Source organism: Pogona vitticeps, chromosome 3, assembly GCF_051106095.1.
Source record: "Pogona vitticeps strain Pit_001003342236 chromosome 3, PviZW2.1, whole genome shotgun sequence".
Taxonomy (NCBI): Eukaryota; Metazoa; Chordata; class Lepidosauria; order Squamata; family Agamidae; genus Pogona; species Pogona vitticeps.
Genome location: NC_135785.1, coordinates 116,861,753 through 116,877,951, shown reverse-complemented (window position 1 = coordinate 116,877,951; position 16,199 = coordinate 116,861,753). Strand labels below are relative to the sequence as shown.

The 16,199-nt window shown below is 43.2% G+C and overlaps 1 long non-coding RNA gene across 2 annotated transcripts in view; it reads right to left on the bottom strand.

Annotated features, from left to right (window-relative positions):
• Positions 1-7,266: 7,266 nt before the first annotated feature.
• The window catches only part of LOC110077775 (uncharacterized), a 42,917-nt gene continuing 33,984 nt past the window's right edge, over positions 7,267-16,199 (bottom strand). The window contains exon 4 of one of the 2 annotated variants that reach the window (XR_013543905.1): positions 7,267-15,732. This is a non-coding gene — a long non-coding RNA (uncharacterized LOC110077775). The remainder of the gene's footprint in view (positions 15,733-16,199) is intronic. The other variant, XR_013543904.1, reaches the window with a different exon arrangement.

Here is a 16,199-nt window from a genome sequence, read left to right as displayed (position 1 = left end):
ATTGGCAGCCAGTGCAAATGCACCAGGACTGGTGAAATATGATCACATTTGTTTGTAATTGTGATATTGGTTGTGACCATAATAATAATGTGCTATCGTGCCAGTTCTGACCTGCAGTGACCCTTGCTGGAATTTCCTAGGCACAGAGTGCTCAGAAATGATTTACCAGTCCTTCTGGCAGTGCTCTGACACTGCAATTTGTCCAAGGCCATATAAGCTGGCGCTTCTCCCAGGAGGCCCTAGGGGGGAAATAGAACGTCCCACTCGTGACTCTGCAGCCAGGTAGTCTGATTCTCTGAGCTCTCCTAGTTCCAAATTGTCAGCTAGAATCCTTTGATATTTGCCAAAGATTTGTGTAACTTGCTGTATCTTTGTGGCTAATTGATGAAATTCTTAGGTGCATCTCAGGTAGATGCATAATCAGACACACAATTGAGATGCTTCCTGGCATCTCATCAATTAGTTTCAATTAGCCATGACAATTTATGCAACACTTATATAAAGTCTGTCCATTACGTTACTTTTCAAAAATAGCATTATCACAAAAAGAAACATATAGCAGGTAATATTGTTGTTTACAACCAGTTATTTCTAAGCTTGGTCATAACATGAGATCCTGTTTTTTGTTTTGTTTTGTTTTTTTACAGACCTGATTTAATTGCTACCCCCCACTTTTTTGCAGGGCTTTTAAACTGTTCCTCTCAGCTGCAATGAGCGCCTAGATGAACAGGGCCCCCATTTGGTAAAAGTGTCTATTTTTCTGTTCAGCTAATGTCTGCTATAATGGTTCCTGTGCTGGAAGTGACAAGAGAGGTAACCATGTTTCTATAGCTGGAGCCATTTTTAATTTCTCCAAACCTGAAAAGGCACCTCAGGAAGCACATTTTATGAAACAGCTTTGAAAGGTGTGATTCTGAGCAGGAAATGAAGAGGGTTGGTTCCTGGCCAACCTTTTCTCCACCCATTGTATGATCTCCTTAGTGAGCAACCCATATTTTTGCAATAATGTCCATTCTGTCCTCTAGATTTTAACTCCGTTGTTATTATGATGGGTGGGCAGCAGCACTGATTAGAGGTCAGCATCAGAGAAAACTGTTGCTGTTATGCACCTGTTGTATCTAAAGACTAGCTTGGTAAAGTTACATCCATTCAAATGGTACACGTGCACATGTTGCATAGGCCCATTTTGTGGCAGTAAATTTATGGACCAGGTTCTGTGAAGGTCTGCTGGCAGGTCTCGCTTTTGAACTCAAGGGAGGGGTTGGGGGGCAGGCAGGATAAGGTTAGTCTTTTTTTGCCTCTGGGGTATTCTGACCAGCACGCATCACTCTCCATCATCCCTTCTCTTTATTACCCTTTCCCCTGCCTCCAAGGACTCACAAGATCCTCGCATGACTTTCCAATTAAAATTATAGAGGTGGAAGAACACTATAGGAGAGCTCAGGATGACAAAGATGATTGAGGGGTGGCACAGGAATGGATGAGAAAAGGCCCTTGTGCCCCTAGGGTTCCCTACAGGGACTCTGCACTCCCCTGAAGAAGGATATCACTTAATGCAATCCAACCTCATTTGCTACAGTATCTACCATGGTCCTGACAGCATTAACTGGGATTCTGCAGAAAGATCAGCTGATGGTTGGGTTGCAAGAGAGTCCCCTTGAGCACAGGACTTTTCTTTGTGGGCAGAAATGTAAAGATCAGGGTGTTCTGGACTGAAACAGGCACGGGCCCAAAAGGGACCAGCTTATCTTTGCCCTCTTCCCTGAGCCTAATATGAACACCACACAGACTATTTGTCTTTATTTGCAGGTTGGGGGAGGGGGAGCAGGGAGAGAAGAAAGGAGAAAGGATGGGCTTCAATATTTTGCTTACTAGTCAAATCCTGGACAGCTTCAGGTTGGGAGTATATAAATTTCATTGTCACTTGTTCCAAATGCTCCCTTTCTTTCACAATGTCCCATTTCAATGGCTTGTGTTTCTCAGCTCAGGAATAAATGCAGTTTATCTTATGCATATAATCTCTGAGCGTGCATGCACACTCACTCACTCACTCACTTGCTCACTCTCACACACACATATACATCAATGCTATATTGTGCATCAGAACTTGATTCAGCTATATGCTGGATTTCTAGGTCCTGAGAATGGAAAGACCCTTGAAGAGCCCTTTGGGATCTCTTGTAAGCTACGGCATGTTTTTTCTTGGATCGTCTTTTAATTTTTCATCATCCTATGAAATAAAGCCTCAAAGTTTATGGCTGAGCCAGTAAATATTCCTTGCTTCTGCTGGCAGTGGTTAACTGTCCACCCAGCCAGTCAGCTGTGCTGTTAGTCTACCTGAAATGCTGGGACAGAAAGAGCAAAGGAATTAATGGGCTCTATGCTGACTGAATCTGCAGGTCTGAGAGAGTAGGTTTCGCCCGCCTGCCCCCCCCCCGCCCCTGAAACTCAATGTTTCAATAAATGTAGTAGTGCAGGCCGAATTCAAGTGGCTGTTTTTTTTTCCCCCGGAGAGCTACATCTTCACTTATCACTGTTACTGCCTTAGAAGGAAAGAGATTTGATGGTTTTAAGCACTGAAACACAGTAGTTTATCACTGTTGATGTGGCCCCATTCATGTGTGAAGCCAGCCAGGGACAATTACCTCCATTCCACCCCAACTGCGGATGAAGGGGGTGAAGCAGAATTAGGGGGAAGGGGAGTGAGAGGGAGGGGGTACATCCCTTCCAACCCTTGCTACCCATCAAGTGCAAGAAGGGACCAGGGCAAGTCTTATAAATGAGACCCCCCCAACCCCTGCCGGTGCCACCCCAGTGGTGTCTGATGTGTCGCCTGCTGGAAGGTCCCAGGTCAGAACTTGGACAACTTTCCGGGGCTTCTTTGAGAAGCAGCTAAAAATGCAGAGTGATTCCAGCTCACCTGCCACTGTGTTACCTCTGCTGTTGCCGGCACTGCACAGGGACCAGGAGAAAAATGCTGTAAATTAATTAACACCAGACCTCTTGTAGCTGTTCATTTCTGTAAACAAACATTTTAATATACAGTAATTAATTAAATCTGCCACACTGTCCCCTTCTTCCCATTGATCTTTCTCCTGCTCTGTCTCATCCTTTTTTTTTCTTTTTTTTTCTTTTGCTTGGTGAAACATACAGGGAGATAGACTCGTTTTATACAGTTGACGGGGAACACCTCCCTTGTCTTCATCTGCCTGTGTTTTTCTCTGGCCTGCTCTCTCCCCTAGTAGCTCAAAATCACATCGTGGTTGGTTTTTTTTTCCCTCCTCTCTTTCTGCTTGACTCTCCACCTAGCTTGTAGGAAAGCATCACCAAATTTGAAATCAATTGATGGTAAGAATAGGCTGGATCCCTGTGTGATTATTGATTACAGGCTCAAGCAGCCTGTGCCTCTGGAAATCCAAGCCTACCTGCTCTGAGGAAGCTTATAAATCACCCTTCCCATTAGTTGCCAGTGTCTTTGGTAACACCGAAAATTCCAGTGTATTGCCCTGCATTTTCAAGATGCTGTTGTTGGCTAATGGCCTCATAACTAGCACTGATAAAAGTGCATGAATGTCCACTTCCCCAGCCAGATGCAGCTGGGTTAAAAGATAGAACTGGCTCTTTTCTTTTCTTTTAATAGTTCTGTATTTTAGTCCCTGTCCTCTTCACCTAAAGATAATATCAAAACACCACAGTGTTCTTAGGGCAACATGGGGGGAAATGTGGTTCATGTGGTAGCAACATGAATCACATTTTCCCCCAAGGTGCTCTAAGCCAGTGGTTCTTAACCTTTGTTACTCAGATGCTTTTGAACTGCAACTCCCAGAAACCCCAGTCAGGAGAGCTGGTGGTGAAGGCTTCTGGGAGTTGCAGTCCAAAACTCCTGAGTAACCCAAGGTTAAGAACCAGTGCTCTAAGCACATGCAAAAGATTCACCACCATCTCCCTTTAACACAACTCAATGGACCAAAACTCTGGATTTCAAGGTGAATTTCACCCACTTCTTCAAAAGTGTCTTAATTTTCTAATTCTTTGAAGGTAAATGTTGCCAAAAGAGAGCTTGTGCCATGGCAGGACCTTGTGTGTCCTGTTGCATCTCCTGTGTGCTGAAGCCACTAGAGGTGTACTCCCATCCTGCCTTCTTATTACACTTGTACAGTGAAATAAGGTGCTGAGACAAAGCCATGTGGTTGAAAACAAGAGCTGCAGCTTTATTCACCCCTCAGTATTCCCCAAAGCTCTGCACTGACCTCATCAAGTTACAACCACTTAGGATGGAGAATGAAGTTTCCTTGCCTAATATATCTGGCAGAAATCTGCTTTCCTGTTAGCTACGCTGCACAATATGGCTGGCTGTCCACATTGCCTATACGTACCTCCTCCCTTGCCAGGCACAAAGCTTCCCTAGCTCAAAATGTCATCCAGGGAGTGGCCAGATAAAATGGATATGGAATATAAAAGCTTGTGTGGCAAGACATAAAGGGGAGCAAAAGGCCTTCCATATCTTAATTATTCTGTCTCAGGAAAACATTTCCAAGAATAGTCACATCTGTAGGAATGTTTATAGCCAATATTCTGGCCAGATTTGTTGCTTTGGACACAAAAACTTATGGCTGATGACACAATACAGGATGCAACCATTCCCCTTCTCTCTGAAATATTTACAGGTGGGCTTGTAAATTGGGTCCAGAACTGTTTTTTCCACGTGGCCTTCACTAAGGCCAAAGGTGCCCTTCTCTCACCTCGGTTGTGCTGGTCTTGCTGGCCCCACAACCTCCAGTTTATTATGGGAGAGAGTAATTAGCCCTAAAAAGAGGGCAGCTACTTCACACCATCGCCCTGGCTGTTTACATGCTTTGTGGGGAAGAAGTAGGTACTTTTTTGCTTAACGGGCAACTGCCTGACACAGCTCCAAGCCTGAAAGAAATAGCCATCCATGACATGGGCAACAACCACCAATTGGTTCCTTATCCCCTGGACCAAAAAAAAAAAAAAAAAAAAAAACAGAGGGTAGGTGGTGGGCTTGCTGCCAGAAAAGGCAAGGTAGCCTGTGCAGAAAGCTGGTCCCTGAAGCAGGCAGCTAGCCATGTGCCTGTCTTCATTCCCGCCCTTCCTCCTCAGACCAGCATTACAAGATGGCATTTTAAATAAATGAACAACAGGTGTGCAATAGCCTGGCCAGCCCCATAGCTACTTAGACCCCCCAAGAGTGATATTATTGCTCTCGTGCTGCTGACCCTGATCCTGAACACACATTATGCATTTCCACAGAAACGAACTCAGCGAGACCTGCAGTAGCTCAGTCCTCTTCAGGATCGGGCTGTCCATCTGCAGTTTTATTATCCATTTTTCTTTTAATGTTTTACACACTTGAGAAGCTCTCATTGAGAGCAACAGAATGAGAGAGGAGCGCGAGAGAGGAAGGAAGAGCTCATTGCAGACATTAAAGGGATGAAGTCTGATTAGCTGAAGTTATAAAAATGATTGATGCCTGCAAACATTATTTCTACTTGTATTGTTTGCCTGAGAGGCTTACGTCATTTCATAGACCCACCAGATATGTTTAGCTAATATAAAAAGATGGAGCGGGGTGAGGAGGGGGAGAGAACAGCCACATGGTTTTCGAACATTTAAAGTTGTGTTAGAAAAAAGGAGAGTGATGTTTCCCAGTGTGTATTATCCTTAAGCATAGTTTGAAGTACAAGAGGGATGTAGGGCTCGCATTAGGAGGAATTAAGCAAGGCCATTCCAAATTCAGTAGGATAAGGGAACACGGCCCTGGGAGGTTATGGGGCTTTTCTTCAGGAGGTAGTTTGGCACCGAAAGGCAGAGCTGGGATGCAAGAAATTAGCGGTATGAGGCCCCAGGAGACAAGGAAGGCAACACCCACAGGTGTTTTTATTATATACCATTATAAACTCACCTGTCATTTTAAAAAAGGAGCTAGAAAGTTTCTGTGGTTATTGAATAAAAGCACAATCCTGACTGGTCAAGCTGAGCCAGCACTCGGCCATCTAAGGCTGTGCTGAATTAAGCCTCCCCAACCCCCACATGATGAAGGATGTTGAAGATTACTTTTGACTCCTCTCACCCTGGTCTAGCTTTGTGCTAACATGGCATCTGGATCCTTAAGGCTGGAGGAAGTCTGGATCTGGCAGGTTCTTCCGTCCGCCAAGGATGTCTTCTGCTTGCAGACCTGAGCCAACGGAGAAGGATCTGGCTGCAGACAGCTCGGATCTCTGTGCCTGATCTCAGACTCCTTAGAGCTGGTGTGTGTTTGTGTACAGATTAGGTAGGAGGACTGAAAGGATGGCAACATGCCCAGGGTACTGACAGAACAATAGAACAGGGATTCAAATCCTCTGTGTGTGTGTGTGTGTGTGTGGGTGTGTGTGTGTGTGTCTCTGTGTGTCTCTGTGTGTCAGTGTGTGTGTGTGTGTGGTGTGGTGGTGTGTGTGTGTGTGCCCATCCACTCACCCACACAAATGCACAAAGGTGCTGGCTGTGAAAGTCTCAGAGCTATGTGTCCAAGCAATCTCATATCTGCACATGCTATTGCCATTCTTCCTTCTCCTGCTATATGCCCTGCAATGGCCTGACCTCCTAGTTCAGTGATGGTGAACCTTTTTGAGCCCAAGTGCCCAAACTGCAAAACAACAACCAACCCAGCAGGCTGCCACCATGGAGGAAGTGGCAGAGGAAGCGGGAATCCTGGGCACGGAGCTGCCTCCAGACCCCACTCCAGATCCGCCTCCAGTCGTGCCCAACCTCCACCACCACCTACAGCTTGGCTGGTCCACTGCCGTCAACGCCAGCTGCTCCAGATCCTGGCCTGCCACGTGCTGGGGCATTGTCGCTAGCCACCTCCACAGGTTTGGAGGATCCAGCGACCTATGGCTCACGTACCCACAGAGAGGGTTCTGTGTGCCAGCTGTGGCACGCGTGCCATAGGTTCACCATCACTGTCCTAGTTTATTGATGGTACTCTGAGCTACTACTTTCACAAACAGTGCAAGGGCATGATGCGACCAAAACTGAAGAATGGGGTTGATGGACCTTATGAAGTGGCAGCCATAATTCAATGTTCCCCATGAAGTTTGTTCTCAAAAACAAATATTACTCTTCAATTTTTTTCCCTTCTTCAAGATCCTCCACAGTGGCAAACATCTCCCAAGATTTTAAAAACTAATAATAGTAATACAGTGAATTAAAAAGAAGTGAGAGTTGTCAAACAGCAACAGTGAAGATATAAATCACTGCTATGCTCCACAGAAGGGCTCAATCATATCCACATGGCCTTCCCTGGGGGAATGGAGGGAGGGATCATTTCCTGTTCACTAGTTTTACGGATACCATGCTTCCCAATTAGATATGAATGACTTACTCTTCATCTACGAAAATATTTGTTTCCTGTTCACTTTAAAAGTACAGGGTCCCTACCTTCCTTAGCACCTGGCTACCCAAAACTTATAGGACTCCCTCTGATGAGAAAAATCTTCTGTTGATCCTGCAGTTCTCCCAGATTCCCCCAGGCCCGGTCCCTGCATATCTTGGCTGAATCATCCAGATCTCCAGATACACCGGCTTCCTCTTTCCCCTTAAGCAAGAGTTTGTTCACCCAGCCCTTCCTGCATCTTTTCCCTGATGCCTGCCAGCCAGCCAGATAGCTCTTGCTTTGGCTTTATTTCCTCATCATCCACAATTCTTGCAAAGAGAGCAGAATGAAATACAGATGCAAAATGTGCTCGTAAGAATCTCTTCTCTTCCATCCATCTGCCAGAGAATAGATTTTAATCTTTAATCCATGAGCAATCAGTGAACACCAGTGAATTGCAAATTACAGATGTTTTACTGTCTCTGGCATTTTAAGCTTCTCCACTGCTACTCGTGGGTTGCAGCCCCCCCTCCCCTCTTCTGCATGCAGCGGATGCTACGCACCATCACCAAAACCATATGACACTGTCATCATTTAGTAATTAAACCTTTATTCACTTTAAATACACAAAGCTGGCTGGGGAGGCAGCTATGAAAGAAGATTTAACTCTTTCTTGGTGTCCTATATGTGTGTATGTGAAATGAGGGATGGGGCCAAGTTAAAGAAAACAAAGAGACAGATGGCATCTCAAGAGTCCATCTTCTAGTTGTCTTGCTACTTCCGCCATGGACAATACTATTCTACACATTCTGAGGCACACACCCATCAAAGTCTGGGAAGCAGAAATATGCTGTTGTTTCTTTCTCCCAAAGAAGAACCCAGTGATTCCATAGCTAAAGAGCCACACATCTCCTTGAGAGGATTCTCCAATGAGATGGGTGACAAGCCCAAGTAAACAGAGTATTAGGGGCTTGATTTTCAGCTCTGATTATCTCAGGTTCCCTTGGTAAGGTGCTATCTTTCCTTCTTTCCATCCCATCGTACATAGTGGAAATTATAACTAGAAATGAAATGCAAAGATTATACGTATTTGTAGTATTTTGTTGTATCACATTTTGGATGAAGGCTTTCTCAATCAGAAATCGAGCTTTTGGCCAGAAAAGAAAAGCAACCCAATGCTTGTAAACACCTTAAAAGATTAACAGGTTTCAGTTGGCATAAGCTTTGGTGGACTTGCCCCTTCTTCAAAGGCAGGAGTCACAAAAGCATATGCCAAATAGAACTTGTTACTCTTTAAGATCCCGAAAGTATCTTCATTGATTTCACTAAGGCATGACTAACCCTGTCACTCTTAGATGTCATCCATCTGGTTGTTTATTCTGAGTTACAGGCTCAGATTAATTAAACTAGCCAGGTGATGGATTTGCTGAGTCATCGATAAACATACTATGAAAATAATTTAGCTCACTTTTCAGTGAGGTATCTCTTTAGGTTGGTTTGGGGTGCCAGCAAAGCAATTAGGATCAAAACAGTGAGGGCCAAACAAGGCACGATGGGATAAATCTGTGATAAGAATTCCCTCACAGTTAAAAATATTAATTGCTTTAGGGCACTGTATGGGCTAAGAAGTTATGAATAAATACTTTCAATAAATACACTTTTGATAGAAGCTAATGTAATTGAGATCATGGCATGAGGGAAGGGGATAAATCTTTCTCCCCATACCTTTTTTCTTAATTTCAGTGATACACATTCCTGAGGCTGCCATTTGTCCCAATGAAAGGAAACTAAACAAAGGTTTTAGAGTCACTTGAAAATGTTCTCCTCAGTGACAAATAGATGAGGAGAAAGACAATTTCAGTCAATGAAAAGAGAAAAAGTAAACTTTCCACTCCCTGCACAGGAGTCCAGTTCCAGTTGGATCTTTCTCATGAATATCATAAGTAAGAATATTTTATTTCTTAATCTATGAAATCCTAAACACAGATCCCTTGCATCTCATACAGTTTGGCTTGCACAAGCACCAGTGCTATGACATGTACCATTGTTAATTGTTTGCTTAATGTCATAAGTGCAGTGAGTGCTTTACAAAGTTTCACAAGGAAAAAGAATATGTTTCCGTTTCTAAAGTGGCAGTTTCAGTGGGGGGAGATTTGTACCTAGTAATCATCACTGTTGATTGATTGTGTGCCATCAAGTTGATTCTGAACTATGGCAACCCTTTCCAGAGAGTACTCAGAAGTTACTTACCCTTCCCTTCTTCTGGGAGCACCCTGGGACTGTGCAGCTTGGCCAAGGCCACACAGGCTGGCTCTACTCACAGGAAGCACAGTGGGGAATCAGTCTCCTGACTGTGGCTCCACAGACAGGTGCCAAATTCACTAAGCGATAATAAATGATCTTGTGGGTGATCATCCACGTGACATATCTGGGGTTCCGCTATTTATAAGGGAACCAGTCCAATGTCAGCTTTCTCTGAAACTCACAAAACTTTATCTGAGCTTAAAAGTGGGTAAGATGTTTAGGCTGGTTTGGACAGAACAAAGAAAAGGCGTGACTAAATAACTGAGGAAAGAGAAATATGGACTGAGGGAAAGACAGATTAAAATTCAGTGAGTCAACTACCCTATAAATTCCTCTAATTCAAATGGACAAACTCCACTTGTGACTTACTCTGCTAAGCAAACAGATTTCAGCCACTGTCTATTTCTAATGTCTGTTTCTGGCTTGGGTTTCATGGCCTAATGGAAATTAAAACCTAGATCTCCCAAGCCCCAGCTCAGCATTCTAATCACTACATCACAGATCATTTTGCAGCTGAATTATTGCTAGACAATAGTCTGCAGCAATGATCTTGTGCTGACAGAACAAATCTAGATTCTATATGACAACTCTAAAAATGGGGGCAGCCCAGACAAAAATGCATATCTTTGAAATTGGTCTTCATACAACACAAAGTTTGGCACAGGTGTAGCAGACATTCTTTTTTTGTTCTGTGCCAAATTTGGGGAAGTGTGGGCAAAGGGTTTTCAAGTTATGATTCTTTTTTTATTTATAAATAAAACTGTTTTACCCTTCCCCCCCCTTCAGAAATAGGTGATCCTAATCGTCCTCAGAGTTAAATAAACTCTTATAAATTGAAAAGACCAAGCTTGCTTTTCTTGAAAGAGAATGGTTGGCCTCAACTGCTTTTTATTATTATTTAGAAAGAATCCAGGCTACAGGGGTTGAAATATTGATCCTGAACAAAAGTCTTTCAAAAGGGAAAAAGAGCCAATATTCCACATTCATCAACAGGATGAATGTCTTGTGTCAGACTGATTGAAAGACTATTATCAATACAATTTGCACCTGACCAATGATAGCCTGGGACCCAAAGGTTTCCTTTCTAGGTTTCAGCTCCTGGGGAGGAAAACATGGATTATTAAATTATTATTATTATTTAACTGTTAGGTTCATATTAAATTAAATTTCAAGCTCTACCCTTAACCACCCGGGAAGAAATTGTTGGCTATACAGTGGACCCTCGACTTACAGATGGCTCGACTTACAGACTTTTCGAGTTACAGACTTCTCTGGCTGCAAAATTTAGGTTCGACTTGCAGCCGGAGAATCAACCTACAGACCAGAAAAAAACAAAATGGAACAAAAATGGGACAAAAACAGCTGGTTACGGATTAATCAGTTTTCAATGCATTGTAGGTCAATGGAGACTCGACCGACAGACTTTTCGACCTGCAGCCACCGTTCCAATACGGACTAATTCCGTAAGTAGAGGGTCCACTGTAGAGTCCACAGCAAATATAATGTCCTCCATATTCCTTTTGTTTCATTCTAAGGGTCCAATCCGATGGCTGCAAAGGTGCATGCTTGATTTCACTGGAAAGGGTCACTTTAAAGGGAACAATCTCCATTAACACAACCCTTCCATCTGCTGGTGAACCCTCCAGCCCAGACCTCAAAAGCAGTAGCCCTACAGGTGGACCAAAGAAGTGTAGCTTAGGCACAGAATGGGGTTGGGCTGGAGCACCTTTCTCTATGTGCCATGTGGTCACTGAGAAATTGATTGCACTGGACTACTCCACAAGCAGTCCAAACTACAATATATTTCCCCATGTGATCACACCCTAAGTTATTTGCCTGATCACTCAGCCCTCCAAATCTATTTATCCCTTTGTTGTCTCTCTCAGGAATGAAGACTAAAACTCTTCCTCGGTGGCTCTGTCTGTAGAGCAATGAAATTTCCAAGAAATAACTTGGAAAAATATGTGAACTGTTACTCTGATTAATGATTCAAGGGACAAAAGAAATGTACAGGGAATATATGTAGGAACAACAGTGCATTCTAGAGGAGCAGCACATAAATATTAATCCGGATTTTCAACTACATTTGCAATCTGGCAAAAAAACATCATATTTTGGAACTCTGGTAATGGGGTAGGGCAGGAGTTTACTAACTTAACATTTCATGACTGTTCTACCAAAGCAATGACAAAGGCACATGCACATCCCTCTGTACATCAATGCCTCCAAAAAGTGAGGTGCCACCTCCAAAACGAAAAGTTGATCCAACTCAAATATAACATTCAAAATTTGAAAATGTGAATGCTGTTCTTCATGTTCCACATGAAACACAGAAATCTGAGCATTTCAATTATGCCTTTTCGTCTTGTTGTATTTCATTTTTACATCAACAGCAAGGGCCTATTATCAACCATATAATGTCATTATAAAATGCACATTGCAGAGTTTCAAGAATTTCTGGGCACATAACCTTCTGTCTATCAAATAATTTTTCCTCGAACTATTCAGAAAAAGGCCCTCGTGCCTGTTTACACCAGTCCCTTGTCCAGCAGCTACTGGGCTCACTTTTGGATATGGTTGTCAGGTGCTGGAAATCATGAAGCATCACTGTGAACCAAGGTGAAGCTAGCAAAAAGGTCTGTCCATTAGACCAGTGGTTCTCAAACTAGAGTCCCCAGAATTGAAATTCACCACTTGCTGCTTGTTCTATTAAGCTCTATTAACAAAAGTGATACAGAATCTAAAGCAGATTCTCTCCTTTAACTCCTGGATTGTGTACCAATTAGGAACGTACACTACCTTCAAATGAATGTGCAAAACCAGACCAAATCAGGAGTATCTGTACGATTCTGAGGCAAGTATGGGGTGCACAATGAGCTGGTGGTCACCCACAGAGTGGAACAACACCCTCATGAATCCTTCCTGTTCAAAGCCAGTGTTCTAACCAGGTTAAAAACATTTCAGCAAGAACACCCTGCAGATTGAGCATAGGAAATGGAAATCAAGAAGGCTCACCTAATGGTGCCCAAGGAGAAGAAGAGTGACATCTGAAACTACCCCACATTGAAGCCCAAGATCTAACTGGACACCCCAACCACTAAGACACTGAGACTGAGGTCACAGCCTCCTACATCGCTTGTAGCCATTCTGCCAGCAATTTTGTATGTTATGTAGGGTGAGGGAAAAGACTTGTACTGGCTTTTCTAGCTAAGATTCACGTTCTATATTTTGTTTTCTTATCTAGCTCCATTCGTTTACTAAACAGTTTACTATTAGGATTCAACATGTGTGTACAGTGTACCCTTGACTTATGGAATTAATGCGTTTTGGAATGGTGGCTGCAGGTCGAAAAGTCTGTAGGTTGAGACTCCAATGACCTACAATGCATTGAAAACCAATTAATCCGTAACCGGCCGTTTTTGTTCCATTGTGGGTTTTTTTCCGGTCTGTAGGTCTCCAGCTGCAAGTCGAACCTAAATTTTGTGGCCAGAGAAGTCTGCAACTCGAAAAGTCTGTAAATGGAGCCGTCTGTAAGTCGAGGGCCCACTGTATGACTGTGAGTACACGCTTGCATTCCTCTTGCATGAACTCTGATTGGCAGTCAGAATTAGTGCTCTAGGGTTTGTCTTTCCTCTGTTCCATATCCTCCTTTTTTCCCCCTTTCTTTGTGGTGATGCAAACCACACTGCCTGCTGGCCGTTGCACAATTGCTGGAAGGGTGCCTGGGGGCAGAATTAAAACCCTTCTGTCTACAATGTCTCCAGAATGCATGATGTTGTGTAGTCCCCACATTTCTTGATTCCATTTGCCCCCTTCATAGATTATTTCCTCTGCCGCCCCCAATGGAGATCTAGGAAGCCATAAGTATTGTCACTAACTCAGACAAGGATCTAGTCAAAGTGTTGCAAAAGGGCACATGGGGGACAGACTACTGTCCTTGTTCAGACATGGGACAGGGCAGGGGCTGCTGCACCTACCTAGCTCAAATGTTAATTTTTGAAGCGCTGTAGCATCAGCTTCCTACCTTGTGGTATCAGCACAGCCCCAGTATGGTGACTCCTGCATATAGCACATATAGCCAGAAGAAGTAAAAGGTCACGAAAACCCTATGTTCTTTTCATCGACTACCTGGATATTTTTGAATGGATTTCCATAGCCAAGAGCACTAGAACGGGAGGGAAGCATTTTTTAAATTTTGAATATCATACCCAGTACTGTATCAGCTTCTGTATGGATGTTCACAAGCACAGAACTACGGAAGACAAAAACAGGTGCATCTTGAGGAAAAAGCAGTATTCATTTTATTAAATGTAGCACATAGTTTTCATGAAGGCAGAATTGGAAATTACGTAATAATTCCGAGTGTTTGCAAGATGCCCACATTGTATGAATGGGAAGCCTCATTGGATAAAGCTAGACCTTAAAAGGAAGGAAGGAAGGAAGCCTAGAACTTTAGGGCCAGAGAGTAGTCAGAAATCTCTGGATAGCCTCACTCCTTCATAGGTAATCAAATGTCTCCCAACTGTTACCTGGATGAGGGAACTTCTAGGACCCCATGTGGCACTCTAGGTCCCTACAAGGAACGATGGAATAAGAATATATAAATGTTTTATATCAGAGATCAGTAATTACTGAAGTACAAAGGGTTGTAACTGGAAGCATCATTAGCTAAGCCATTTCAAACTCAACTGGACAAAGCAGTCAAGCACAGAATGTAAAGAACAGGATTCCAATTGGGAAAGAACACAATAACCTGATGGGTCAATTTGTTGGTCATATGTCCAAGTCAAGTTTATGAAGTAACCTGGCACAGGTCAGAACACATCCTTCAGGATCATCTTCTCAGTGGGCCACACTGAAATGGATGGGAAATTAATGGGAACTGCAGAATTGTGCCCCATGCCAGCCAGCGTAGCAATTGTTATATATGCTTTTTTGCATCACTTCAATACTTGGCACTTAATGGCTGTCAGCAGATTGTGCAGACTGCCTCCTATGAAAAGCACTGGGCTTCAGTTGACAGTGAATGTTTGTTCAGTAGTGCAGATGGATCTGTTGTGGGCCAATATTATGCGTGGATCACCAGTTGGTTTTTCACGAACATTTGTGTGTGAACTTCTAGCCTTGGTGCTCCCATCTTAGAACAAGCAGTCTCCGTTCCCTGATGTATTCAATAACCTAGAGCAGCAAGTTCATTTCAGATCAATCCAGATCATTATCCTAAATCTTAATAAGTTAAAGCCCAAACCATCAAGATACTGTAAACCAATATAAGTTAATGTACACTAAATTTTGCATTTTGTTGTTGTTGTGTCCTGATTATTAAGCCTAATCTTAATCACCTTGCAGCTGAGCTCTTTTAAAGTGTGAGCAGCTCATCTTAATAAACTTGTAGAATGACAGAGCTCCTGCAAGGAGTTCTGACTTTTAGTTGACAAGCTGGGTACAGTCAGTCAGTCTCTTTTGCAATCCAAGTTCATGGAGCCACCTGGGAAACTTTGGTGAAGAGACGCACATTCCAACTGTAGCTGCCTCACCACAGAGGCAGCAGAAGCTATAAGTAATTTGTAGAAGGCATTTTGTTCTCCCTTTTCTGCTCCTCTCCTGTTCTTCATGTTACCCCATCTAGCCTCTAGGAAAAGAGGCGATTCTGCAACCCAGCCTACCTGTATTGCTTTCTGCCTGTTGTATTCCTCTGCTTTCTCAGGTCAAAGAAATGGTTGTGCACTTCTTTCTCTGTGCACCACTTGGCAAGCTGAGAGGGAGCAAATCTGGTGCACAATTGCCCTTATGTGTAAAGTTTTGTTTTTGTTTTACAGTAGGCTTCTATCCAGGAGTACTTTCACAGGGAAACAGTCAAATCAGGATTTTGATACATGGAAGGATAGCAGGGAATCCGTAACAATCTACTGGAGGTAGAGCCAAACCTGCCTTTTGAACACACAAGTCACAGAGCGCAACTGACCGAGAGCACTGCAACAGAATCAACTGGCTTCTGATTTCACTCCACAGATGATTTCACACAAAAAAGACAATGTTCAGGCCTTTCGCATCTGGAAAGAAGCAACAAAGGAACAATTTCACAGACTTATAAGACCAAAAAAAACTCTACTCTCATAGTCTTGGGGAAAAACTGAGCCAGCTCTTCTGATTTCGGATCCATGTGTACAAATGTGACTTTTTTTGACCAGCTCTCACTATGACCAACAGCTAAGTATTTATTCATCTCCTTTAAGCTTCCTGCAGATGCAACCATATTTTAAAAAAAAAAAACACTCTCATAATCCACCAAAAACCCATCAAGAAGAGAATTCTTGTCAGGAAAATGGCTTGGGTGGCACTGGGCAAAAATGTCTGGCATGTCTGGACCTCCTTTGTAACTCCTTCAGTTTACACACATTTGGAAGCTCAGCATGGTATTATCAAATCTTTTGCAGGCAATACACAACTCCTGAAAAATTCCACTTAATACAGCTAAAATGCAACTAATGTTGGTGTCTCTATGCAGAGATGCATAAAG